Consider the following 25,804-nt stretch of genomic DNA (forward strand, 5'->3'; position numbering starts at 1 on the left):
AGCACGCGCACAAATTGTAGGGGGGAAAGCGGATTTTGCAGAAGCTGGGAGGACACCGTACTGACTTCAGTCTCACAACTGAAATGATAGGGGATAAGAAAAGCGAAGGTTTTGTGCAGCCTTAAGACGACAAACCCCACATTCGAAAATTACCATATTTTTCACTCCATAAGACGCACTTTTTTCCTCCTAAAAGGTGAGGGGAAATGTCTGTGCGTCTTACGGAGCGAATGCGTGGTCGGTCACTGGCTCCCTTTCCGGCCTCTTGCCCAGGCCTCCATTTTTGAATGTTCTGCAGACAGAGGCTGTTTGTTTTCCCAGCGACAGGGGACTGGCTGATTAGATTATCTGTCTGAAAACTGTAGAAATGGCTCCCATTCCTTTCCTAAAGAAGCTGCAGAACTGTGAGTTGAACCCCATAAAAACAGGATTTTTTTCCTTTGCTAAGTAAGCTCAACAACTTTGAGCTGATCCTCAAAAAACCGGGGTTTCCCCCCTTTCCTCCTCTAAAACCTAGGTGCATCTTATGGTCAGGTGCATCTTTCTTAAGGAGCAAAAAATATGGTAGATCCCTCGATTGAGAACATAAGAGTCTGCTGGATCAGGCTAGTGGCCCATCTAGTCCAGTATCCTGTGCTTGCAGTGGCCAACTGGATGCCACGGTGGGGAACCCCCAGGCAGGATCCGTGCGCAAGAGCAACTCTTTCCTGCTGTGGTTTCCAACAACTGGCATTCGGAAGCATTGATGCCTCTGACCGTGGTGGCAGGGCAGAGCAATTGTGGCCAGGAGGCATGGACAGCCCTCTCTTACTCCTTCTGGTGGTTCCCTGCGAGAAGCCAAGTTACAGGGAACCAGGCAGAGGGCCTTCTGGGTGGTGGCACCCGCCCTGTGGAACGCCCTCCCACCAGATGTCAAGGAAATAAACAGCTATCTGACTTTTAGAAGACATCTGAAAGTAGCCCTGTTTAGGGAAGTTATTAATGTTTGCTGTTTTATCGCTTGATTATTATTTTTATTAATATTAATATTCTATTGGGAGCCACCCAGAGTGGCTGTGGAAACCCAGCTAGATGGGCGGGGTATAAATCATAAATTATTATTATTATTATTATTATTATTATTATTATTATTATTATTATTAACTTTATTTTTTATTCTTTTTCATTAAGCCCTTTGTTGAATAGTCACAATGCTTTTAGGTTGGATACTGTATACAGGTTCTTGGGAATAGTTCTAGCAATACCGTCTCAGTTCTTTGGAGAAAACAACTGCCTTGTGGGGCTTTGCTCCCCAAACCAGCTAACTCTCCTGTTTCCGTGTCCCATTAACCACACAGTCTGTCTTCATGCTTTCTGGTGCAGATAAGGTTGTTCATTTCACACTCCACAACCAGCTTCCCATCTGCTCTTCGTCTTTTTGTTGCCATCTCTTTTCTCATCCCATTTCTGCAACTGATCGAATGTCCCATCGTCTAACGCCACAACGCTCTTTATTTTCCTGTCATCTGCGGTGGTCTCATCAAACTCCCCCCCCCCTTTGAAGAAAATCTCAGTGTTTCTTAAACTGCTTTCTCTTTTGATGCTTATAACGTCTCCATTGTGACTGACAATCACGTTGGGCATGGCAACACCAGCCATCTTCCTGGTGGCAAAGTCTGTGCCAAGTTCTTTCAGATAGTCATCAAATTTTTCAGTGGAAAACGGCTTCCAAGTTCCCAAAAACTGTTCCCACATGATGTAGGATTAACTAAGCCTCCTGAAGAACTTCTTACAAGTTCGACTAAGCACCACAAAGAGCACAGCACCTCATGGTCATCTACTTAATGGCTTCCACTGAGCCTCTTCGGAAGGTCAGCGGTTCGAATCCCCGCAACGGGTAGTGTCCGACTCTTCTTGAACCCATGGACCAGAGCACGCCAGGCACTCCTGTCTTCCACTGCCTCCCGCAGTTTGGTCAAACTCATGCTGGTAGCTTCAAGAAGACTGTCCCACCATCTCGTCCTCTGTCGTCCCCTTCTCCTTGTGCCCTCCATCTTTCCCAACATCAGGGTCTTTTCCAGGGAGTCTTGTCTTCTCATGAGGTGGCCAAAGTATTGGAGCCTCAGCTTCAGGATCTGTCCTTCCAGTGAGCACTCAGGGCTGATTTCCTTCAGAATGGATAGGCTTGATCTTCTTGCAGTCCATGGGACTCTCAAGAGTCTCTTCCAGCACCATAATTCAAAAGCATCCATTCTTCGGTGATCAGCCTTCTTTATGGTCCAGGTCTCACTTCCATACATCACTACTGGGAAAACCAGAGCTCCTGGCTACCTCTCGACTATTTTTTCTGCCACACAGGGGCCAGGGAGCAGGAGAAAGAGAGGGAGAAATTGCAGCTCTGCTAGCCATGTCATCACAGCCGGACCGCAGGTCTCCCGAAATACTTAGCTGGCATCGCTGAGCAAGGAAGAGAGAGCCGTTTTTAGCCTCTGACGTAAAGTCAACCAGTAAGTGCACTTTAGGGCAATTACATGGCTTTCAAATCGAAACGAGTGCCTGGAGTATCCCAAAGAGGGTAAGAGGATATCTTTCCTCTTCCTCCGCGCTGACGCCGCTGCAATCATAACAGCAGCAGCCTTTGGTTCTCCAGAGCAGGAGAAATCAGCCTTTGAGATACAGGATTTGAAGATGGCTATTCAACACTGCCGGGAATCTCAGGCAGGGAGAGCGGTGCTGTCGCACTCAGGTCATGAGAACATAAGAAGAGCCTGCCGAATCAGGCCAAAGGAGGCCCATCTTAGTCCAGCACCCTGCTCTCCTCACGGAGAACATGAGCGCATGGACCAGGATGGATAAAATAAAGTCGCTCTTTATGTGCCACTGACAGCTCTCTCCTCCGAGAACCTGTCTGATCCTCTTTCTTTCTTTCTTTCTTTCTTTTAATTTTAAAGAAAAAGACAATCATATATTACATATATTACAGCAGAGTTGAACCCGAAAAGAAAAGAAAAAAGATAAAAAGAAAGAAAAAAGAAAGAAAATACTTAAAAAGAATTAACAAGAACAAAAAGAAAATCAGTTTTAAAAGCCAATTACTTATATAGCACCATATCTTATCCAATAAAGTCTTCTGAGAAAAGCTTCCAATCGTTCTCATTGTACTTTTTATGTTGTCATAATTTTATCGCACAGCTTGTTTTATAACATTTTCTATTTATTCCTCTAAGATGTTTGTTTCATTTGTTTATTATATACAAGTATCATTCAATTCTGCTAGGATAATATCATTATTACAAAATATCCTTATATATTCCTTGAATAGTTTCCGTTCTCTGTTATGCTTTTTGGTTCGGGGCTCCCCTGACTTTTCCAGTCAGCTTTGCTAACTGAAAATAATCAATCGTGAGTGTTTGCCAATCTATTATTGTTGGTGATCCTCTTTCAAAGCCACCCAGGTCAGTGACCCTCACTGTCTCCTGTGGGAGGGAGTTCCACAGATTAACGAGGTGCTGCATGGAGAACGACTTCCGTTCAAGTGTCCTGAAAGCTCCTCCGTTCATCTCTCTGTCCCTTTCCCCCGAGAAAACCCGGTTGACGTTTGCTGGGATTCAGCGGTAAACAGAGGGTTTTCCCGCAGGGAAGCGGCGGGGGAAAGCGAAGTGTGTGCTCGCCTTTTCTCTAAACTTAAAATGTTTCAACCTTTCTTCTTAGGGAAGCTGCTCCATCCCCTCCATCATTTGGGTGGCCCTTTCCTGAACCTTTTCCCCCCAACTCTGCGATGAATTGTCGCCAGCAGCCGCTTCCAAACGGCAGGTAGCAAAGGCAACCTCTGATTCCCAGTTGCTGGAGACCCCAGGAGGGGAGAGTTGCTCTTGTGCTCGGATCCTGCTTGTGGAATTTCCCATGGTGAGAACAGGATGTTGGACTAGACAGGCCCTTGGCCAGATCCAGCAAGGCCCTTCTTATGGTCTTCTGTGGATAATGAATCAGCGCAGCTTGAAGGACAGCCATGCCCTCTGCTTCCTCCTCCTCCTAGTAGCCCATCAGCAGCAGCCGGGTGGCCAACTCTGCCCTTGGGGGAGCAAGAGAAGACCCCACAGCAGCCAGGCAGCAGCAGCACAGCAGGGGAAACGGGCAATGGGTCCGGGCGAGCGAAGGAAGTTTCTGTCCCCGCCAGTCCTGCACAGGATGCATGCAGCAGATCCGGGTTCTTTGCAGAACAGGGCAAGGAATCGCTCGGCTGTGAGTCAATATTGACTCTCTCTAGCGAGCTGGGAGATGACAAGGAGAAAGGGGGCACACTGGTGGCAGGCACCGATTTCCAGGCCGTAGTTCAGCGGTAGAGCACCGCTTTGCAGGTGGGTTCAACCACTGCTGGCATATCCCAGTAGGGCTGGGAGAGACCCCTGTTTTCCAAAACCCCGGAGAGCCCTTGCCAGCCAGTGTGGATGAAGCTGAGCTCAATGGGCCAAGGGTCTGACTTGGTAAATGGTAGATTCCTATCACCGAATCATAAACTCCAGCCCCATTGCAATGCAGGGGTCACAGCTGAAGGTTCCTATGTTCCCCGTTATTTATCTATTTATTTTGTGCATTTGCATAGGTGGTCTAACCCAATTTAATCCCCTGTGAGGCTGGTCAGGGTGAGAGGCAGTGGCAGGCACAAGGTCACCCGATGAGCTTCAGGGCCAAGTGATGGCATCCCAGGTCCTAGTCCGACACTCTAACCACTACCCCACACTGCCTCTCCTAAGATTCACAAGCCATATGATTCATTAGAGTCACAATTTAGGGAGAGGGCGGTGACTCGGTGGTAGGTCACCTGCTTGGCCTGCAGAAGGTGCCTGGTTTGAGCCAAAGCGTCTCCAGGTAAGGTTGGCGAAAGCGCCCCTGCCTTAAACCCCAGACAGCTGCTGCCAGCCTGTGTCACACAATACTGACCTAGGTTAACCAGTGGTTTGTCTTGGTATAAGACAGCTTCCAGTGTTCCTAAGCCTCAAATCCCAAATCTGTTCTGGCACCTCAGGCTTTCTGAGAGCTTCGCAGAGACTCCAACGCGACTCAGGGCTTCCCAGTGAGCTTTGCAAGACCTCGGCCCCATGGCTGAGATATGCAGTCCAGAACTGGGTGTGTTTGCCCAGAAGTGAGTCCCATAGAGACCGACGGAACGTGGAACTGGGGAGTTGGACCCTGGGCAGAGGGTCATCCCAACCTCTGTTCACAAACCTCCAAAGAAGGAGACTCCATTCCACTGAAACCCATTGCACTGAAATCCTACAGAGCAGCAGCTCAAACACCTAAGGAAGACACAGATATACTGCAAAAGAAATGATGAAGCAGGTGGCAGGATGAGCCTGAGTTTGTATGGGGACACCAAGACAGGACACATAGCCTTACCGATTCAGGAGAAGCTTCTCTCCTTGCACGGGGCAGCTGGGTTTTCCCGCCTTGCAGGGTGCTGGATCCTCGGAGTCCTTTCCGATTCTATGATTCTCTGATTTTCAAGCCCTCTTCGATGAGCCCCAGGCCCAGAGCGGAGAAGTGGTGGAATGCAAAATCCCCCGAAGCGATTTGCCCTCTGGAATCCACCTCGCACGGAGCCTGCTTTTATCCTCTTCAGCTGGAAGATGTCCACCAGCTGATACGAAGTTCTTGGCCCTGTGCTCTCCCTCCCTCATGCCAGCCAGCCATCGAGTGCCGGCACAAAGCTCTGAGTGCGTTTCCAAAGAGGCAAGTTTCGTTTCCTGGGCTTTGGCTGCGAGAGGGGCCGACGGGAGCGCCATTCCGGGCTCCCTGCCTGTCACAGAATCATAAAATTGTAGCATCGGAAGGAACCCCAAGGCTCATCTAGCCCAACCCCACTGCAATGCAGGAATCTCACTAGGTGGAAGTCCAGCCTTGGCTACACAGGCCGGCAGCACCTCTCCGGGGTTTCAGGCACTGGGGATTGAACCAGGATCCTTCTGCGTGCAGGGCAAGGACTCTACCACTGAGCTAAGATGCTAGTCCTCATAGTTTTGAATGAAGGGTTCAACCAGGAACAGAGGGAGTTGCTGTATAGGGAGCCAGACCGTCGGCCTCTCTAGCCCAGTTTTGTGTACACCAGCCGGGATTTTAGATTAGTCTTTTCCCAGTCCTGCCTAGAGACTCTGGGGGTTGAATTCGAGGTCTTCTGCATGCAGCGGCGCTTAGCTGAGCCTCTCCAAACACTGGGCCTGAGAACAAGGAGGTCCAACGGGTTGCATTCCACTTCCCAGCCCCCCTGAGCTGCACAGAGCAGAAGTCCCTGCCTCCTCTCCTTTCCACATTGTCACGGCCGACCCCAGCGACCAAGACATGTGTCAGGAGAGGTTCCCGACATCCAAAATGATGGCCTGTTTCATTTAATTACAGTTGTGGGCTTCACTTCTGAAGAGCGCTGCCAGTAACCACATGGAGGAGAGAACGGTAGGGCGTGGGCAAGGCAGCCAAACGGCAAAGTATAGGTGTGCAGCTTGAAGATGGGCTCCTTGTTAAGGGGGCCTGGCGACGTGGCGCAGGATGCCCTCGGGCCTGGCAGCCTTCGGCTGGGTCTGCTACTCACTGGCCAGGCATCAGCCTCTGTGCCCCTGGACAACCCTGAAAGAATTGCACCACCGACACCAGATAGACGTTTTCCTGCAACCCTCTCCATGTTTGCAGAGCTCTAGGAGGAGCCTGGTTGCAGGATCAGGCCAATGGCCCACCTAGTCCAGCATCCTGTTCTCACAGTGGCTGACCAGATGCCTGTGGGAAACCCGCGAGCAGGATTCGAACACAAGACCAATCTCCCCTCCTGAGGCTTCCAGCACCTGGTATTCAGAAGCATTGCTCCTTCCAACCATGGAGGCAGAACATAGCCATCCTGGCTAGTAGCCGTCAACAGCCGTCTCCTCCTCCATGAATTTCACAGAATTCTAGAGTTGGGAGGGACCCCAGGGTTCACCTAGTCCAACTCCTTGCAATGCAGGAATATGCAGGTGGCCTGCACAGGGATCAAACCCACAACCTGGGTGTAACCAGCACCGGGCATCTCCTTTCACAGCCATCCTAGTTGGTGGCCCTTGCTGCTTCCTGTGGGAGGGAGTTCCACAGATTAATCACATGCTGCCTGAAGAAGGACATCCTTTGCTCCCTCGTGAATCTTCCCACATTCAACAAGTTCTAGAGTTACATGGGAGGGAGGGAAAACTCCCCCTCTGTCCACTTTCTCCCTGCCGTGCTTGGTTCTATAAATCCCTTCGCCTTGCCTTTTCTGGGGACTGAAAAATCCCAAACGTTGCAAACTTTCCCTGCAGATGTGAGTTGCTCGCTCCCCTTAGTCTGGTCCACATCAACAGTCCAGCTAGGGCATCATTCTGGTTCTTCTGGATGAGTCTCAAGGTAAGAATCAGGCACCGCCAAGGAGATGACAGAAGGCCATTCCAGGGCCTTGTCCTCATGAACTCCTAGCAAACTGGTTGGATGGGTGAGGACCATCCTCTGCAAGCGTCTCTCCACAATCTTCCTTGCCCTTCCTAGTGTTTCTTTGAGGCGGGAATTGTGGTGTTGGTTGTGGGGTGGATTTGCATTTAGGAAAGTCGCCCAGTTTGTTCAAAGGCTGGTGGTTCTGCCTCAACATTGGCAGAATCTGGAAAAACGGGTTCGGTGAGAATCCCGCATGAGAAGGCATGAGAAGGACCAGGTGCAGAGCAGGGATGAAAGGGAGGGAGGGAATAGGAGGAAAGTTCATGAGAAAGAAGATATGGAAGAAGATATGGAAAGGTTCTTCTCCGTCTCTCGTAACGCTAGAACTCGTGGATATCCCATGAAGCTTCGAAGATTGAGGACACCTGGAAGGAAGTCCTTCTCCACCCAGTGCACAGTTAAACTATGGCCTCGTCCCCAAATCCCCAACTCCGCTTGTCCCATGGCTGGAAAGAACAGGTCAGAGCGGTTTCCCCCTTGTCGCGCTCCGTTCCCAAAGGAAACCCATGATTCGTATGTGACAACGTCGGCAAGTGTCTTAATAGCACAAGGATGGAAGAACGAAGAAATCCCAACAAAAGAACTGTGGCAAGGGAAACTGATGGACTATGCGGAACTGGTGAAATTGACGTATAAATTACGTGAAAGGGACAACTGTGACTTTAAAGAAGAATGGGAACCTTTTACAAAGTATTTAAAGAAGCAACAAAATGAACTGATCTCCTTGGCAGGTTTTGAATAAACAAACATAAATTTATTATTGGTAACATAGGTAAAGGTAAAGGGACCCCTGACCATTAGGTCCAGTCGTGGCCGACTCTGGGGTTGCGGAACTCATCTTGCTTTACTGGCCGAGGGAGCCGGCGTACAGCTTCCAGGTCATGTGGCCAGCTTGACTAAGTCCCTTCTGGCGAACCAGAGCAGCGCACGGAAACGCCGTTTACCTTCCCACCAGAGCTGTACCTATTTATCCACTTGCACTTTGACGTGCAAGGTTTCTTTCGAACTGCTAGGTTGGCAGGAGCTGGGACCGAGCAATGGGAGCTCACCCCGTCACGGGGATTCGAAACACCGACCTTCCGATCGGCAAGCCCTAGGCTCTGTGGTTTAATCCACAGCGCCACCCGTGTCCCTCCTTGGTAATATACAGACAGACAAATTAAGGATCATTACAATTTGATAATATGCAGAAAATAACATGTCCTTATAAACCAGAGAGAGGAGCTGAGCGAAGTCCGGGAGGGTGGATTTCTTTTAGGGAGGGGGGAGGGAAAATTGGGGGGGGGGAATGAGGATGATATGTTTTTGATAAATTGTTGTGTTGAAATTTTCAATAAAAACTATTTTAAAAGAAGAAGTAGAAGAAGAAGCCCCATGCTTGACCTTGCTTGGCCACCAACTTGGATGGCTTTGAAAGAGGATTGGGAGAATTCATGGCTGTTTCTGAATACCAGTTGCCAGAAACGGCAGGAGGGGAGAGGGGTCTTGTGTTCGAATCCCGATGGCGGGTTTCCCACAGTCATCTGTTTGGCCATAGTGAGAAACGGACTCTGGACTAGGTGTGCCATTTGGGCCTGATCCAGCAGGATCTTCCCCTCTTCTTTTGCTCTACTGGTTTACAATCTAGCCATGCAAAGGCCAGAGGTTTTTACACGCACGTAAACACGCACGTCCCTCCATCCAGTTCAACAACAGAATTAAAGTCGGAGCAAAACCGCTGGAGGAAGTTGCAGAGCAGAGCCACTGAGGGGGTGTGGCCTGGGGAAAAGGGGTGTGGCCAGGAGAAAGTCTCAAGGGCCAGAGAGAGACACCCAGAGGGCCACATTCTGTCTCTGGGCCAGAGGCTGTCCATTCGTGTTTTGGAGAAACGTGAGATATAGAGCATGGTGCACAAATAACAAAATGGTGCATGTATATTTTTGTTACACGCTGAGCTCTCACTGTTGCACAAATCGAAACAAAATAAAATAAATTAAATTAAATTTAAAAATTCCTTCCAGTAGCACCTTAGAGACCAACTAAGTTAGTTATTGGTATGAGTTTTCGTGTGCATGCACATTTCTTCAGATACACAAATGTGTGCATGCACACTTCTTCAGTTGCGTAAATGCGTAATTTAATCCCTTCAAGGTCTGAGAGCTCAAGGCTTCGGCTCAAGGCTGTTTCCGTGAAATGCTGCCTCACTCGGTATCCACAAAATCATTATCCTAGCAAAAGGGTAGGGGAACTGTTCTCCAGCCAGCAGACACAAACTCCCACCCCACCCCTTTCGATATCTGCGAGATGCCGGCCCGATCAATGCCCCATTTCCAGCACTGGCACACTTCCTGTGCTTGAAAACTTCCCACGAAGGAGAGTCACCCACTTTCCAAGGCAGCTCTTACCTAGGGTCTTCCTAGTGTTTAGTCGGAATCTCCTTTCTTGTAACTCGAAGCCATGGGTTCGAGTCCTACCTTCCAGAGCAGGAGAAAACAAGCTTGCTCTATCTTCCATGTGACAGGCCTTGTGATATATGAAGATGGCTGTCATATCAGTCTCCTCTTTTCCAGGCTAAACATACCCAGCTCCTTCAACTCATAGCTGTCAACGCTTCCCTTTTTTTAAGGGAAATTCCCTAATTCCGAATAGGACTCCTTGCAAGAAAAGGGAAAAGTTGACAGCTATGCTTCAACTGCTCCTCATAAGGCTTGGCTTCTAGACCAGGGGTCAGCAAACTTTTTCAGCAGGGGGGGCTTTTTTGGGGGGAGAACAAATTCCTATGCCCCACAAAAAACCCAGAGATGCATTTTTAATAAAAGCAAATATTCTACTCATGTAAAAACACATTGATTCCCGGACCGTCCATGGGCCGGATTGAGAAGGCGATTGGGCCGGATTCAGCCCCCAGGCCTTAATTTGCCTACCCATGTTCTAGACCCTTGATCATCTGCACACCTATATATACAATATAATTTATTCTTTATACCGCGCCCATCTGGCTGGGTTTCCCCAGCCACTCTCTGTGGCTTCCAACAAAGTATTAAAATACAATAATTTATTGAATATTAAAAGCTTCTCTAAACAAGGCTGCCTTCAGATGTCTTCTAAAAGTAATATAGTTGTTTATTTCTTTGACATCTGATGGGAGGGCGTTCCACAGAGAGGGAGCCACGACTGAGAAGGCCCTGTAACCTCACTTCTTGCAGGGAGGGAACCGCCAGAAGGCCCTCAGAGTTGGACCTCAGTGTCTGGGCTGGACGATGGGGGTGGAGAGGCTCCTTCAGGTCTACTGGGCCGAGGCTGTTTAGGGCTTTAAATGTCAGCACCAACACTTTGAATTGTGCTCGGAAACGTACTGGGAGCCAATTTCAGGACCGGTGTTATGTTGTCTCAGCGGCTGCTCCCAGTCACCAGTGTAGCTTCCAGCTTGACAACGTCCTTCTTAAATTGTGGCGCCCAGAACTGGACACAATATCGCAGGTGGGGATCTGACCAAGGCAGAATAGAGTGGAACTATTCCCTGAACAGGGACACGGGTGGTGCTGTGGGTTAAACCACAGAGCCTAGGGCTTGCCGATCAGAAGGTCGGTGGTTTGAATCCCCACGACGGGGTGAGCTCCCGTTGCTCTGTCCCTGCTCCTGCCAACCTAGCAGTTCGAAAGCATGTCAAAGTGCAAGTAGATAAATAGGTACCACTCCGGCAGGAAGGTAAACGGCATTTCTGTGCGCTGCTCTGGTTCGCCAGAAGCAGCTTAGTCCTGCTGGCCACATGACCCGGAAGCTGTATGCCGGCTCCCTTGGCCAATAAAGTGAGAAGAGCACCGCAACCCCAGAGTCGGCCACGACTGGACCTAATGGTCAGGGGTCTCTTTACCTTTACCTTTATTCCCTGAACTGACTTGGGCAGCATTATGTCTAAGGTCCCTTTTTCACGTGGCAATTGTCTTCGAGGCTGCATCCTCGTCTGTTAAACACATGCCATCAAGGAGCGACAGCCTGTGTGGTTTGTGTGAATCATGCCTTTCCACATATCCATAATGGCAGGGAACAGCAGGATGCGAGCAGCGCCCACTTTTCATGTCAGTTGGGAAAACTCAGCTAATGTTGTTTGGAAGCAGATCAGGGTGGCTGTTTAAACATTAACTAACAGGCAGAGTCTCATAAGTGAGACGTGTCATTTGATGCCAAGATGAGCCAGGCTATCGGCTGTTCCCAGAACCGGCTCCCTGCCAAAACCTTTCAGGGTTAGATTGCGCTCCATGACGTATCCTGAACATCTATTGAGGGAGAAACTGACCGGGGAGGGAGGCAAGAGAGGTGAATGGCAGGTGCTCAAACAAAACAAAGCCCCTTCTCTCTTTCGCGCAATCCGTTCATTTATTACGCCGATAAGGAGCGTCATAAAATAATCTTATCTAGCCGCTGTCCGAGTCCAAAAAAATAAAACAACCCTAAAGCTATATACTGCAATTGAGCCACGATAAGATTATAAGCGGGAACCGGAATAGAAGACCAAATGCAAAAGCAGCACAATAAAATATAAATTAAGCCTGCCACCGCTAACATGAGGACTTGATCTTAAAAGGATGGGGAGGATCAGGAAAACCTTAACCTAAAGAACCGCAATGGGGGTGTTGGGTGGGCTTCTCTTGGGAGAGCGTTCCATAGATGCGGGGCCACCACTAAAGGAGGGGCCTCTCTTGTTGCCCCCCTCTGAGCTTCAGGTTGAGGGACCCCACAGAGGTCCTAGACCTTAGGATGCAGGGAGGTGTATAAGGGACGGGGTCTTAAGTACTGAGGTCTCAAGTCGTGAAGGGTTCTGGGTACCTTGCCTCAAAAAGGATATTGTGGAGTTGGAAAAGATTCGGGAAAGGGCAGCCAAAGTGGTCAAGGGAGGGATTGGAGTCACTCCCTTATGAGGGAAGGATGCAGAATTTCATAAATGTCTATCCTGTCACCTCCAGGATTTGGGGAGACCAGTGACTTCACTAAATTTCTTCCCTTCCCTTCCCTTTCTACAGTAGTTTTCTTACAGATCATCTGCAAGCTGAAAGCAATAAATCTGAGGAAAATGTTTTGGGAGGGGGGTATTTTTTGCACCCACTCAGATCACATGCAAGCTAAGCGCCTCAATCTCAGTCCTGATTCAGCAGCTTCAGCCCTGAGCACCTGCTCTAAGGTCTGAGGTCTCAGCAACACACTTTTAGCAAAGCTTATCTTAATGATAAGGGACGCATTGTGGGTTAAACCACAGAGCCTAGGGCAGAAGGTTGCAGTTTGAATCCCCACGATGGGGTGAGCTCCCGTTACTCTGTCCCTGCTCCTGCCAACCTAGCAGTTCGAAAGCATGTCAAGTGCAAGTAGATAAATAGGTACCGCTCCAGCGGGAAGGAAAATGGCGTTTCCATGCGCTGCTCTGGTTTGCCAGAAGCGGCTTAGTCCTGCTGGCCACATGACCTGGAAGCTGTATGCCGGCTCCCTCGGCCAATAAAGCGAGATGAGCGCTGCAACCCCAGAGTCGTCCACGACTGGACCTAATGGTCAGGGGTCACCTTTACCTTTACCTTTACCTTTATCTTAATGAACGCCAGAGCAGTCAGGGTCTTGAAACGTCTCTGTTACCAGGAAAGATAGATCTGGACTATATAAAGCAGAAGAGCGGGGAATGATCACGGTAATGAAAACAAAGAAATGGGGGAAAGCAGAGGATGAGTCATACCTGCCCAAAAAGTGTAGCGGAACATTATGTAAGTAAAGGACAGTTTTGTGGATGATGCCTAGAGAGGACTCTGCTGACCCAGGTGCACAGCTGTGCTGGCTCAGGATGATGGGCTTGTACAGTGGTGCCTTGGTTCTCAAACTTAATCCGTTCCGGAAGTCCGTTCCAAAACCAAGGCACGCTTCCCCATAGAAAGTAATGCAAAACGGATTAATCCGTTCCAGACTTTTAAAAACAACCCCTAAAACAGCAATTTAACACAAATTTTACTATCTAACGAGACCGTTGATCCATAAAATGAAAGCAATAAGCAATGTACTGCAGTCACACAATCAACCAGTCAGTAGCTGAACTGGGTTCCACACAGTCACAAAACCAAGAAAAAAAAGAGCCACAAAAATGCAAAATAAATAGCAAAAACAGACAGACCTTAGCGTAAGACTCAAAATGGAAGTGTGGTACTCCAAATGGAGCACGTTCGGTTTCCGAGAAAAGTTCACAAACTGGAACACTTACTTCTGGGTATACAGTGTTTGGGTTCCAAGTTGTTTGAGAACCAAGGCGTTTGAGAACCAAGGTACCACTGTACAGTGGACCCTCCGGATATGAATTTGGGGTCCGTCTGCACCCCAAAAATTCTGTAAGTAGAGAAGCCGCTTCTGCGCATGCGCATGAAACCAGGAAGAATACACTTCCAGGTTTGCCGCGTTCGCAACCCAAAAGTTGCATTACCCGAAGGTAACGTAACCCAAGGGTCCACTGTAGTCTGAAACGCCCAGACCATGTTGGCAGGGGCTGATGGGAGTTGTAGTCCAAAACTTCCAGAGGACACCGGGCTGGCAAAGAACCTCAGGCAGTCAGGAGCCAGGAGAGACAGGGACTTAGCAAATGGTCAGAAGTCCTGCTCAGCTTGGGAGGTGCCTGGTTCCATGCTGCTTGCATATCCTGTTTTATCCGTTATCCTTGACATTGTCCTGTTCTGACGGATTGGTTGCACGTTTTGTTTTTGTTTGGCTGCAAGGCCGCCCTAGAAACACCATTTTGAAGGGCAGGATGTAATTTGTTCTATCCATAAATCAATAAATCAATGATGGGGGAGGGGGACGAGTCCTGCTGTTCCCAAACAGCAGAGAAGGAGGGGAAAGCTGTTTCCGGACTGGACAACTTCCAGATGCAAACAGGGGCTCAAAGGAGGAGCTGAATCCCCCTCTGCGCAAATTAAAATAAAAGGAGACGCCCCCCCCGTAGTCCAGACCAGTTAAAAGTGTTAACATCTCTTTTGCTGCTTGCGAGAACCGATAATCCCCGTCGCCTAGAAGACAGGAAGACAGGCCTCAAGAAAGTAGATAGAGAAAAGTGTTCTCCCTCTCTGAGAACACTCAAACTTACGAGCATCTCATAAAGCTGAGCGTGGGAAGATTTAGTACTTCTTCATGCAGCACAGGGTTCAACTATGGAACTCCCTGCCACAGGAGGGCAGTGGTTAGAGTGTCAGACTAAGACCTGGGAGACCAGGGTTCGAATCCCCACTCGGCCATGAAGCTCCCTGGGTGTGATCCTGAGCCAGTCACTGCCTCTCAGTCTGACCTACCTCACAGGGTTGTGGTGGGGATTAACGGAGGAGGGGGAGAAACACATAGGCCACCTCAAGAAAAAGGTGGGATGTACCGTATTTTTCGCTCCATAATACGCACTTTTTTCCTCCTAAAAAGTAAGGGGAAAAGTCTGTGCGTCTTATGGAGCGAGTGCGTGGTCCCTGGAGCCAAATTGCCCAGGGGTGAAAAGCAGATGGTGCTTTTTTTTTCTTTTTTCTTTTAGAAAGAGGGAAGGGGGTGTTGAAACGAAGCCGCTGAGCAGCTGATCGGCAAGTGGTCAGGAGGGAGATAAGGGACGCTAGCGATAAAGGAGGCTGCCTGGGAGTGGGGAGGTAAAAGCACATGGATCCTCAGGATTTTTGCATTGGCATCACCCCAAGTTCACCATCAGATCACATAGCATATCCATGGCTACAGCTTACACCAAAAAAAACCGCACCCACTGTTTTGTGGGGCCGCAATGGCGCAAAAACGTGGTTACAAAGCACGGATCCACATGGATCCTCAGGATTTTCGCACTGGGCTACCCCAAACTCACCGCCAAATCACATGTCTGTGGCCACAGCATGAACCACAAAATCATACATCCACTGTTTCGTTCAGAATATTATTTTTTTCTTGTTTTCATCCTCTAAAAACTAGGTGTGTCTAATGGAGCGAAAAATACGGTAAGTGCAACACAGAAAGAAAGAAAATTTTAAAAGAGGATCACACCCATTTGTGCAGGAGGATAAGGCTGTGCAGGGGTGAGGGGAAAGGCACTTTGCGCATGCTCACAGTCACTTTTCTTCGCTACTTCAGTACTCCAAGACAAAGCCCCAGTATTGAAAACAGGCTGCCAGCAAGATGTTGGACATAACATTATGATGGTTGACTGGGAACAGTTATGGACCACAGGTATGAAGTTCACGGCATGTAATGTCTTAAGAGAGAATATTATGAAAATGATATACAGGTGGTACATGACACCAGTCAAGCTTGCAAAAATCTATCATTTGCCCGACAATAAATGTTGGAAATGTAAAGAAACTGAAGGTACATTCTTTCACCTTTGGTGGACGTGCCCAAGGATTAAGGCTTTCTGGGAGATGATATATAATGGAATGAACAAGATATTTAAATATACCTTCTTGAAGAAACCAGAGGCCTTCCTCCTGGGCATCGTAGGCCAATTGGTGCTAAAGAAGGATAGAACTTTCTTTATGTATGCCACGACAGCAGCAAGAATACTTATTGCAAAGTATTGGAAGACACAAGATCTACCCACCCTGGAAGAATGGCAGATGAAGGTGATGGACTATATGGAACTGGCAGAAATGACCGGCAGAATCCGAGACCAGGGAGAAGAGTCGGTGGAAGAAGATTGGAAGAAATTTAAAGACTATCTACAGAAATATTGTAAAATTAATGAATGTTAGAATGATGTTGGATAAAAAGTTAAGTGGTTTTTAGCTATAACGCTATAAGGAATATGAAAAAATGGATTATTAACAGGTAAAAATTTAATGTTACAATATTTTAAGATTAAAGACTAGGATAAACAAAGAGGGAAAGGATTTGCTGAACTAACAAATTGAATTGGAATACAAAAAGGGAGGTGTGAGGAGGTCCGGGAAACAAGCAAATGAAAGATAAGTGATGGAAAGATGGAATTGTTTTTTAACTATTTTTATTTTGTATTTTTCTTTTTTCTTTTTTCATTTTGTAATATTTTGAAAATTTTAATAAATATCTTTTTTTTAAAAAAAAGAAAACAGGCTGCCAGGCTCAGCTCCAGACCAGCACAGTTTCTATGGCTGCCATATGTCTGGATTTTCCCAGACATTACCAGGATTTCAAGGGAGGAAGTGACGTCCGGGGGGAATTTCCGGAGGGTAGCGCTTTGTCCTGGATCTTAGGCAAGTCAATCGAAAAATCGTGGGTTTTTGGGTGGCTTTTCCCACCAAACTTTTGGGGTGCCCTGGTTTCTACTTTTTGAAATATGGCAACCCTAACCGGTTCTCTCTTGGCAACTGCAATCTTTAGGGAAGGGCAGGAGACTCAGAAGGCCGGAGGCGTCTCAAGGATGTGCACAGATGTGGGAAAGGCTTATCTTTTTATGGAACCAGTAAATCTAAAGAGCAGGTGAAACTGTCAGGGGAAGAGGAAGGGCGGGAGAAGAGGAAGAGAACCGGTCTAACCAGATGCAGAGCTGAGTTCCCACTTACTGCTAGGTCTCCTTGTTTCAAAGGCCTTGTTTCTGACACCTCGGACAGCCCTGATGCTCACTTAACACTAAGCCGTGGTTTATTAAACTATGGTGAAACATGGACCACTTATAAACGCCATCTCCAACTCTTCGAAAGATTCCATCAACGGTATCTCTGAAAAAATTTACACCTCACTTGGGAAGACCGGAGAACAAATACCAGTGTACTGGAAGAAGCAAAGATCACCAGTGTCAACACAATGATTCTTCAACATATAGTCGGAATCTCTTTTCTTGTAACCTGAAGCCATGGGTTCGAGTCCTCTCCTCCAGAGAAGGAGAAAACAAGCTTGCTCCCGCTTCCATGTGGCAGCCCTTGTGATATATGAAGATGGCTATCCTATCTCCTCTCAGTCTCCTCTTTTCCAGGCTAAACAGACCCAGCTCCTTCAACCACTCCTCATAAGGCTTGCCGGACTCCAGCTCCCATCAGCCCCAGCCAGCATGACCAATGGTCAGCAATGATGGGAGTTGGAGTCCAGCCACATCTTCAAGGCCACAGATGTTCCCCTACTCCTGTCTTTAGTGGAACAAGGGTCCAATTCTGCATGAGGCAGCTTTTCATGTTCCTAAATAGATCCCGAACTTCACAGCAAACCGCCTAAGGAAGAAGCCATCCTACTCGTTAGAAATGGTAATTGAAATTAGGGCATTTTTATTTATTTTTAAGACGGACCGTTTTCGGATCTGAAAAGATACAAAGCTGCCATTTCCGTCTCACAACTTGGGCAAGGATTCTGTCGCCTGCATTTCACGCCCTCGGTTTGCTGAAAAGTGCAACTGTGCAAACATATTATTCCTAGCAATGTGAACAAGAGAACACGCTCCAAAGATGTATATTTCTCAAAGCACAAAAAGGACTCTTTTTTTAATGGAGAAAAAGTTAGTGTCAGAAGCAAACTTGACACTAAAAAATTAAAAGCAGAGCTGGATTAAGGCCTAGGGTACGGGTCCACTGAAAATGCTGTGAAATCGAGTGGTAGGTCAGCACAGTTGCATAAGGCAATGGACGGGGCCCTGAATTTCCATCCACAAGTTGGATCTGTCAGTCTCACCCTGAAAAATCTGGCAGCTGAAGTTGCTCCTTCACTCTTTGCACAATGAGGGATGGGTAAATCTGTCAATCTCAATTTCTCTGTTTTCCACTCTTAAGTGGAATTTTGTCCCCCCAAAAAGTCCTTGTGACAATTAGGAAGACTTCTCCTAACGCACCCACTTTTATCTGCAGTTTGGCCAATATACCCATTTTTGCAAAGCAGTTTTTGCTTACATCATGCAATTTGTATGCCGGTGTGGTGCAATGGTTAGAAGGCTGGGCTGTGATAAGAGAGTTGGGAGAGGTGGGTTGTTACAGGAATTCTAAGGTCTCATATATATAAATCATATGTTCATAAATCTACAAGGCAAACACATACATAAGTATATAAACCACGTGTTTGAAATAGTACAGGAGAGCAATCCCGAAGTCATTTTGACTCTCCCAAAGACCTCAAATATTCTCTGCAGTGAGGGAGGAAATGGAAAGCCTCCCCATTGTCTTTTGCTCACCTGTCTAAAGGGCGTATGTGTGTATGAATAGGGTGACCCTGTGACCTGGAGTCAGGAATTAAAGTATTTGCCAGGCTGCCCAGTTAAAGCAATCAGTGACCATTATCAGGTATTCTGGTAAACAGGATTTCTGCTGCAGACAGCCTCCTTCTGTGATGTATGTATGTTGTTTTGGGGGGGGTGGTCTTGGACTATGGGGGGGCAATTCCATAAGTCTTTACAGTGTATAAGGGCTTGTGCACCACTGTTCTGGGTCCCTCCTCACTCCTGCATGTGGTGAGTGAGGACCCTGTTGCTACAGTTAATAAAGATCAGGCTTACTAGCTGCTTTGCTTCTCAGTATTCTCTACCTGGCCTCTGTTGTTTTCTCCTTCCAATAGGGGACCTTCTTAAGGACTCTATACAGGCTCTTAGATACCCCATAAGGGGAAAGGAGCAGGTTTTTCTTATAACAGTTAGAATGCCGGGCTGGGATAGAGCGCTGGGAGAGACCAGGCTCACTGAGTAACCTTCGGTGGGGACCAGCCCCCAGCAGGTAAAACGACATAGCCCACCTTGAGCTCCTCCAAGGAAGTAAAGGTAAAGGGACCCCTGACCATTAGGTCCAGTTGTGGCCGACTCTGGGGTTGCGGCGCTCATCTCGCTGTATTGGCCGAGGGAGCCGGCGTACAGCTTCCGGGTCATGTGGCCAGGAGGACTAAGCCGCTTCTGGCAAACCAGAGCAGCGCACGGAAACGCCATTTACCTTCCCACTGGAGCGGAACCTATTTATTTACTTGCACTTTGATGTGCTTTCGAACTGCTAGGTTGGCAAGAGCTGGGACTGAGCAACGGGAGCTCACCCCGTCGCGGGGATTCGAACCGCCGACCTTCTGATCTGCAAGTCCTAGGCTCTGTGGTTTAACCCACAGCGCCACCTTCGTCCCTTTTTCCTTCAAGGAAAGGTAGGGTATAAATGCAATATATAAATAAAACGTGCATTTTCCTGCACACAATGATGTGCAATTTTGTTAATGTTTCTGGGCTGGAAAAGGGCACTGCAAGATTCGGAGATGTGGAATTTTCCAACGATGGCTGTGTCGCACTTCACTTTTGTTTCGGAAGGTGCAAATCAGATTCACCTACGAGTGCTTCGTAGATTTCTGGCCACATCCGAACCCAAACAGCTCACCAATCTCAGGGAACAGGTGGAGAGAAGGGGCTGGAAACACATAGCGCCTTGGTTTCTCTAACGCAGAGGAAAGGTAACATTCTGTCTGGCTTTGAAGCCTGAATGCAGGCCTCTGAAGCAGAGACAATATTCTTCTCCCTTTCCCCTTTCTTTTGAAGGAAGGGAGAAACAGGAACCTGTAACCTCTCTTGCCTAAGTGTGAATTTATCCGCCAGAGTGAGGTGCCAACCCTCCAGCAAGGACTGATAGAAGCTTCTCATTTACTCAACAATGAGCTAAAAACTGCCTCCCCTGTGGAGAGTGGGAAGCTTTGTATCAGCCGAAGCAAAATGAAGACTCTTGCTTCTAAAAAAAGACACACACACACACACACCCCGCCTCGCCTGCTTCTCAAGGCTTGCAAAGAATCACTTTCAAAGGACACAGTGAACGACTTCCACCTGAGTTTCTCTTCAAATTGCCACCTCTCTTCTTCTGCCAGGTTCTCCTCTACCTTACACGCTACTCGCAAGGGTTCAAGGAGCAAAGCTTTCCTGGCGCCACACCCCAGCGGTGCTGGGAAACTGCACCGGTTTAATTTCCGCCTGCTGTGCAGCAGGGAAAGGCGTGGTAGGCCTGGCACAAAATAAGGTGTCCAACATCTGCCCTTCTGCTGAGAGAAAGCTCTTGCCTCTCTCCAAATGTAGAAGCCTAAAAACCAAATTACCTTTTTGTCCGCCCAATGTCTCGTGTGTGTTGTATTGGTGTCTCTTGGTGTGGGGGGGCATAACCTAAAAACCTAAGAAGAACTTGCTGGATTAGGCCATTGGCCCATCTAGTCCATCATCCTGTTCTTGCAGTGGCCAACCAGATGCCTGCTGCAAGTGTGATAAGAATTTTAAGGTCTTAGATATATATTAAATGTTCATAAATGTACCAACCAAGCATGTACATAGACCAGCACAGGAAGACCGACCTGAAACCATTTTTTATTCCCAAACTGACCAAATGTTTTCTCTGCAAGGTCAAAGGAAAATGGAAAAGCCTCCCCATTGTCTTTTCCTTCACAAATCCTGTCTTAAGGGTATGTCTGTGTGTGAACAGGGTGAGCCTGTGAGCTCAGGAACTAAGCATTTGTCATTACAAAAGACTGGCCAGGCGTCCCAGGGTATCCAATCAAGTGAGCATTAACAGGTAACCTGGCAGACAGGAGGTAAACAGTGCACTCAGATTTCTGCTGTAGATCGCCTTTTCTGTGATGTAGGTATGATGTATCTGGGGTGGTGGTCTTGGGTTACACCCCTTCTGTGATGTATGCATGATGTATGGAGGGGTGGTCTGGAGCTCCAGGGCAGGGAATTTAAAATATTAACACAAGCAGGATCTGAAGTGAACACAGGAGCCCTCTCCCCTCCTGTGGCTTCCAAAAACTTCCATCCTGGCTCGAAGCCCTCGATAGCCCTCTCCTCCTCCATGAATTGGCCTAATGCTCTTTTAAAGCTATCTAAGGTCAGTGACACGGGTGGCGCTGTGGGTAAAACCTCAGTGCCTAGGACTTGCCGATCGCATGGTCGGCGGTTCGAATCCCCGCGGCGGGGTGCGCTCCCGTTGCTCGGTCCCAGCGCCTGCCAACCTAGCAGTTCGAAAGCACCCCCGAGTGCAAGTAGATAAATAGGGACCGCTTACCAGCGGGAAGGTAAACGGCGTTCCGTGTGCTGCGCTGGCTCGCCAGATGCAGCTTGTCACACTGGCCACGTGAGCCGGAAGTGTCTGCAGACAGCGCTGGCTCCTGGCCTATAGAGTGAGATGAGCGCACAACCCTAGAGTCTGGCAAGACTGGCCCGAACGGGCAGGGGTACCTTTACCTTTTAAGGTCAGTGGCCATCTCTGCTCCTGTGGCAATGAGTTCCATAACTGGGTTTGGGATGCAAACCTATTTAGCTTCACCAACCAACACTGCAAGTTCATGCCTTGAACACAAGTCTGCAAGGGCCTAGGAACCTGAACACGCCATCTGCAAAGTTCTGAATGCCAGGAAGTGGGCTTCAGGTTGAGGAACGCTGCCGGGCTTTTGCACAATTTCATGCTGGCTCTGTTGGAGAAGAAACAGCTGGACTCTTAGATAAGAGCAAGCTGTGTAATACCGAATCAGACCAGTGGTCAGGCAGGGATCTCTCCCAGCTTTCCTGGAGAAGCCAGCGAGTTTTGAACCCGGGACCTTCTGACACTGACCAACAGGGCCCCCCCATGCTTTCTATGTGACATTTACGAACCTGTAACACCTTAGAACACGTGTCTTTTTTAAAAGAAGAAATGCCTTTTTGCTTGCGCAAAGTTTGCAGGGACGTTAGATGACAACTGTTCCCTCAGCATTCACTCATATGTTAGCACATGAAGTCCTTAACAATTTGTACCAGTTTCCCGGCAGAAACGCCTTATCTACATACGTCCACTCAGAAAGTGATGGATTCTTCACCACAGGCAGTTTTTAAAGAGAGGGCGGGTGTCCATCTGTCATATAATATTATATCTTGTTATATTTATTGCTGTTATTTAGCATTACCTGCCATTTTCAGAAGGTAAGATTAAAATCCTTTGGTTTTCCTTCAAGCAGTTTATGTGCTTCTTCTTCAAACGTAGCCTTACCAAGCTATGAATTGTCCAATCACAGAAAATAATAGCAGGTTTGAATTGCTTACACCCAAAAACGTATTTTTAAGGCCCTCAATGAAAAATTAACTTTCAACCTCTAAAATGACACACCTTAGTGGGACATTCTCCCAGTAGAGTTGTGGCCTTGTTATCTACTTATCAATGGTATTTTCCCACATTTTTCTCCACGGAGCTCCAGGTGGCCTAAATGGTGCTCCCCCTCGTCATTTAATCCCCCCATCGACCCTGCAAGGTAGGCTGGGCTGAGAGGCAGCCACTGACCCCCAAGGCCACACACTGCATGTGGCCAAGTCAGGATTCGAACCCGGGTCTCGCAGGTCCTAGTCCAACTCTCTAACCACTATACCATGCCAGCTCTCTTGGTTTCTAGCCATGCGTAAGGTCTATCCGTCTCCTTCTCTGAAACTCTCAACAGCATGGGTAGGCAAACTAAGGCCCGGGGGTCGGATCCGGCCCAATCGCCTTCTAAATCCAGCCCGCAGACGGTCCAGGAATCAGCAGGTTTTCACATGAGTAGAATGCGTCCTTTTATTTAAAATGCATCTCTGGGTTATTTGTGCGGCCTAGGAATTCATTCTTCTTTTTCTTTTCTTTTTTCAAAATATAGTCCGGCCCCCACATGGTCTGAGGGACAGTGGACTGGCCTCCTGCTGAAAAGGTTTGCCAACCCCTGCAGCATCCATTGACCTCCCCTCATAAATCTAACTCTGAAGAGCAGCTGGTCAGCTGCAAACCCTCAGGGAAGGCCCTTAGCTCGGTCCCACCACCTTCACAGGGACGCTTGGTGGGGACGCAGAAGAGGGCCTTCTCGGTGGTGGCTCCTCCCAAGCAACTTCGAAACTCCCTCCCTAGAGAAGCCAGACAGACTCCCTCCTGCTGTCCTGCCACCAGCAGATGAAGGCTTGCTTGTTTCAACAGACTTTGGGGATCTGACTGCTTTTAAGGAAAGGTCTGTTGCTTGCTGTTTTTATTGCACTTATATGTATAGTTTTAATAGATATACATATATATGTGTGTGCTTGGTCCATAGAGTACGGGACTCTTAATCTCAGGTTGTGGGTTTGAGCCCCACACTGGGCAAAAGATTCCTGCATTGCAGGGGGCTGGACTAGATGACCCTTGTGGTCCCTTCCAACTCTACAGTCCTATGATTTTATGATAAGAGAGAGAGAGAGTTTTAATTCTATCAATGTTTAATTTGCCTTTTTGGTTCTTTTATGCCCCCCTACATTTTTAGCAGTTCTTATTTTTAACTGTAAGTCGACGAGTCCCTGTCAAGGAAAAAGACAGGGTATAATTAAATATATTATAACAACAATAACCACCAAGAGTCATCTACCAGGTGGTGCTACACTTTCGTTTATGCCTCTGTGCCTTTCTCAGGAGTGAGGTTTCTCTCTCTCTCTCTCTCTCTCTCTCTCTCTCTCTCTCTCTCTCTCTCTGTGTGTGTGTGTGTGTGTGTGTGTGTGTGTCTTTCTGAGGAGGCAGAATAGATGAGATTACAAACTGCGAGATGGGAAAACAGATTCTGGGCCTCTTAAACAGCTGCCTCATTTCACCTTCTCCAATAGATGGAACTGATCAACTGGAGGAAACAAGCTGTCGTATATCGTATCTCCAAGTCCCCACCCTGTTGAGGCACAATTTTGGAGAGTAACCGTTCCTCTTAACCGAGCCAGAAAAATAAAAACGTTTGATTCTGATTATTATTTTTTAAGAGAAAATAAAAGAAATCTCTTTCAAAGGCTATGCCTGGATCAAGAGATGCAGGCAGACGGACCTGTGGAGCTGAGGTTGCCAGCTTTCTCAAAATGCCTCTGCTGCTGTGCAGAAACAGCTTGGTACCTCGATATCTGCCACCGCAGGCAGTTTTCATGTTTACAAAAAGCACGGTGTTTATTTCCAGGCTGCAAAAAAGCTTCACAGGGAGATTTCCACAGACTGAGCTACCGCCAAACAGCACAAGAGCACTTCATATCATTCCCTTCTGCTTCTGCTCACTTGCCAAGCCTAAAAAGGATCTACGTTTGCCGGCCCTCAAGGATCTCTGAGGCCCGTCCTCCAAATCCACCTCTTTAAATCTGTGGCGAATGAATCTATTCCTTGACACCACTTAGCCGTCGTTCTGCAGGGATGCAAAGCACGGAAGGAGCCACCGGAGCCCATTGATCCCTGTTGCTGCTTAGAGACTGCGACTCTGAGGCACCAACTGACCTCTGGCCCCAGAGTGCCGGGTAACGTTAATGGGATGGAAACATCCCTTTTCCCCCTCGGGAAACCGATCTCCCTGCTCCATCTCTTTATGTGATTAAGCAAAGAGGATCTCTGCTAAAAAGCTTCAGGCATACGAGACAGAAGGAGATGGATGAGGAGACAGATGAGGAATGGGGAAAGGAATCATATTTTCACAGCTCTCTCGCATGATGTAGGGGGGGAAAACTTTGGGCCGGCTCCTATAACTGTCTTTTCAGTCTGGTTTGGTTCTCCTCTTTGCCAGAGTGATTGGTCTTATGAACATGGTGGACTCTCCTTCGGGAGAGGTTTTTAAGCAGTGGTTGGATGGCCAATAGAACTGAGGCTGGAGGCAACGAACTGCGATCTCAACACCCGTTGGACACCGTAGCATTCGCAAGACCCAGAAAAGCTGACTAACAAACGCCACGTTTAAAATGCATGTGTGAACTGGCTCACTGTGTATCTGAATGACATGCAGGGTATTTGGCAAAGCCCAAGCATGAGTTTTCTCTATAATTATTAACATAATAATTAATAATTATTATTATTAACAAAGATTGGTATCCCGCCCTTCCTCCCGTCCCAAAGGAGTCCTGGATGAAGAGAAGCCCTTTCTGTACAGCAGAAAGTGGGTATATCTGGAATCACTATTCACTACATCTGTTTGCGGACCACTTCAGCAGTGTTGGACGTCATAAAACAAAGCTTTACGGCTTATTTTCACCAGATAAGAATCTGACCCATTGCTTCTTTCAGAGACTTGCATAGTCTACAAAGACTTTCTAAGACTTCTGTTTATTTGGTTCTATGTTTTCAAGACAATCCATCAAGAGTGCCTATTTTGTGACTTTCAGAGATTTGTAAGATTTCTGTTTATTTGGTTTTGCAGCGAGTGCATATTTCATATATTTCATACTGTTCAATGTTCTGTATAGATTATATAATGAGTTCATATTGACATCGCATTGTTGTACTTGGTCATCATGTTGCCTTGGCTATTACTGATAATTGTTTGCAACACAGGGGTTTAATTGTTTGGTTACTTTCTGTATAGCAGGCAGGCATGGAGGGGAGAGGGCAGCAGAGCCCCCCCCCCCGACTCCTTGCATAGAAAAGGGGATCTCCAAAGCAGCTTCTTTCTCCCCTGTATGAAAAGTTGCATGTGACAAAATCCCCTGGTTCAACCAACCTTG

At 47.8% G+C, this 25,804-nt stretch overlaps 1 protein-coding gene and 1 pseudogene across 1 annotated transcript in view; both read right to left on the reverse strand.

The window, feature by feature from the left end:
- Window positions 1-25,804, reverse strand: part of STARD10 (StAR related lipid transfer domain containing 10) — a 52,210-nt gene that overhangs the window by 24,315 nt on the left and 2,091 nt on the right. The gene's annotated exons all lie outside the window — the stretch shown is intronic.
- On the reverse strand, window positions 1,166-2,188 carry LOC128412434 (fatty acid-binding protein, adipocyte-like; annotated as a pseudogene).

Source organism: Podarcis raffonei, chromosome 4 (genome assembly GCF_027172205.1).
Source record: "Podarcis raffonei isolate rPodRaf1 chromosome 4, rPodRaf1.pri, whole genome shotgun sequence".
Taxonomy (NCBI): Eukaryota; Metazoa; Chordata; class Lepidosauria; order Squamata; family Lacertidae; genus Podarcis; species Podarcis raffonei.